Genomic DNA, 3,268 nt, shown 5'->3' on the forward strand with positions numbered 1-3,268 from the left:
ATCCTACACTGTAAAAAATGTGCTTAGATTTTAAACACATAAAAGACGTGTTTAGCACTAAACTTGTTTAGATATGTGTTTAATTCGCAAACGTATATAACATAACATGTATAATATCTAAACACGTTTAAGCTACTTTTACGTTGCGCGCCGTTTTCTCGCCGTAAAGATAAGAGACAAAGGAAATGATCAGATCAGACTGTGCTCATGGTGGACCAGTGTTGACGATCTAGGCAAGTGTTATGTATATCTCTCACACTTTTAAATGTTGTATTGATAATCAAATTCTACAGGAGATATATGTTTCCTCCAAATACTTGATGATTCTGTTTTAAATATTTGACAATCTCCTTATATTAAAAAAAATTGAGCTTAGGCTCTTCTCATGCCGCCATGGTGGACAAAAAGATATATTTTGAGATGAATTATTTACAAAGAATGACGAATTTGCAATTTGGATGCTTATAAAAATCGTTATATATAACATTAATATGTTAATATATTTAGTTTACGCTATACACTCAGGTTCAAAGTCGAGATCGGTATTACAATTCATCATTTGGGATCGAGAATCAAAATATCAAATATATCGTAAACATGGTTTGAATTTGATACAAAATAAGAATTGAGATTGAGAACAGTGAACAGTTTCAAACAATACAGAACAGTGAACATTTAATGACTTACTTTTTGCAGCAAAATGTCGCAGCCTTGTAATGTAAGAAAATCATATTCTGGACATGATGTCCAAGATTGGTTAAAGAAGATTGGGATAATTTCCATAAGTGAAGGGGTACAACGGAATTTTAAAGGTACAGTACCATGGCAATAGAATGTGTATTTTAAGTACATATAGAATGATATTGAATGATTGACCTAAATGTAACGAGCTATAGATATATATTACTAATTCCTATTTTGAAGTGAAAAGATGCCACTATAGAAATATTTTTCAATGAAGGTAACAAATGCACCACTTTCTTTTCGCATAGGATGTCAGACATATCTGTGGTTGGATTTTCGGGGGAGTGGATTTAACTCAAATTCAACTTGAAGGGAAAACAGGGCCGCCAGCTCATTGCCATTGTTAAGGTGAATATATATATATATATATATATATATATATATATATATATATATATATATATATATATATATATATTAATTACGTACACTAAGTTGAAGAATGATGTAAACATATTTATCTTAAAATTTGTGTTGCAAAAAAGAACCAGAGGCCCAAGGGTCACATTATTGCTTACATATTGATATGAGTAATCATGCCCTGATGTTGATTTTTTTTTAAATATTCGAATTTAAAATTTTGAGTTTATGACATTTCAAAGATTGATATAGCAATATCATATATTCTAAGCTATATTTCAATTAATTTGCAGCTGAGTGAATTCAAGGGAGTAACTTCAAAGAGTGATGAACCACCAAGAATAACTTTTCACTGGGAACAAAGGATATGCAATACATATATCTACTTCTTGCAGGAGACATAAAAATGGAAGCCCCCAACATATCGTATTAAGAGGCATTGTCATTGCTCATGTTTCGTTACTGTGTATGAGACTTGGCCTGCCCAAAACAATTTCAACTTCTTGGATTCCTCCAACTATAATATTGAAGACGAGAAAAATAGGTTTGTCATGAGTCTAAATTATTTTGAAATTTGTGAACATCTTTGAGGATTTAAAATGATTTTACTGCAAGCATAATAGCATATCTATGTAGATTCCAAAATGTTTCGTAGAATTATTTTCCTGGAATTAAGTTAAGGACATGCATGACATTTCCTTTAGAATATTTTTTTTTATCTCAATGCAAGTGAATTACATGTGATGTTTGTTTATACAAGTTTCATTAAATCTGGTTTTTGCACAGTTTCAAGGAAATCTTTAAATGTATAACTGTGCATTTAAGGAAATTGGATTGATAGAATAATATACTAGTATAAATTTCATAAGTTTATATTTTATCAGATAGTGTTCTGAATGTCTTGAACCTTTTTATAGTACATTTCACACTTTTAAAAGTTCATAGAGATGTAAACAAGTACAAACATACCTCACACAATACCTTTTGTGAAGTCGAGCACATGTTTTGGGATGTGAAGCTGGACACATGAAACTTATGATATTGCACATACATTACTATTCAATGCTCTTTTTTAAAATTAAGTCCAGCACATATGTTTATGATTTTTTACATACATGAAAACATTACATTTAGATGTACTTTTATTTCTGTGAGACGTTGAGCACATTTGTTCATGATTTTTGACATATGGAACACACCTCTTTTTGATGTAGAGTATATTCTGTTTGAAGTCATGGTTTTTCATATAAATGCACACCGGTTTGCTCTTTGTATTACCTTAATTTCTGTGTGAAGTTGTCAGAGCACACATGTTCATGCTTTTTCACATACATTGACACACTAGTATTATTTTTATATACCTTAATTTCTATGTGACATAAGTTGAACACACATGTTCATGTACTTATATCACCATTCAGTGGCTTTATAATATATATCGCTGATATGCTTAAAAATGTTTGATATATGATTATGTGTATTGATCAATAAACTGTATAAGCTTCTGTTTGCACCAAAATTTACAAGAGTATTTTTTTCTGGAGGTAAAAGGGGGTAGTAGTGAAGTATTTAGCTGTTAAACACTTATGTGTTTAGAATCTAAACACTTCCATTTATGTGTTTAGACATATTTAATTTCTAAGCATACAAGTGTTTAATTTCTAAACACTTTCTCATAAATTTAACATGTTTAGGATCTAAAGATGTCAAAAAAAGTGTGACAACAAAGTGTTTAGAAAAGTGTTTGAACTGTAAACACATTTTTTACAGTGTAGACATAGTTTTATTATCTCCATTCGAAGGTAGTTCTCGATAAAAGTTTATATCATCTAATTGTTCTAGGACCATTTCCTTGTAGTGGTCTTTTTCCATAATAACAATTGCTCCGCCTTTGTCAGCCTCCTTTATGATAATGGTATCATCACTAATGAGATTTTTTAATGCCGTTTCCTCATTTGTTGAAATGTTTTCTTGCACATGTAAATCAATAAAATTGTTGTATGCTGATTTTTTTTAACAATTTATATAATCATCTAGGTGTTTGTTTCTGCTTGGATTTGGCCTAAAATTACTTTTGTTTCTGACTAGGGATTCATCACTGTTGTCTGAATTTTAAAAATATTCTCTGAGTCTGAGCTTTCGACAAAATTCCTCAGTGTCTTTG

General features: G+C 30.4%; 1 long non-coding RNA gene across 1 annotated transcript; it reads left to right on the plus strand.

The window, feature by feature from the left end:
- Positions 1-619: 619 nt before the first annotated feature.
- Positions 620-2,606, plus strand: LOC125677296 (uncharacterized). The gene is made up of 3 exons (XR_007371026.2): positions 620-812; positions 993-1,092; positions 1,398-2,606. It is a non-coding gene; the product is annotated as an uncharacterized LOC125677296 (long non-coding RNA).
- The last annotated feature ends 662 nt before the right edge of the window (positions 2,607-3,268 follow it).

This window comes from Ostrea edulis, chromosome 7, assembly GCF_947568905.1.
Source record: "Ostrea edulis chromosome 7, xbOstEdul1.1, whole genome shotgun sequence".
NCBI classification, from domain to species: domain Eukaryota; kingdom Metazoa; phylum Mollusca; class Bivalvia; order Ostreida; family Ostreidae; genus Ostrea; species Ostrea edulis.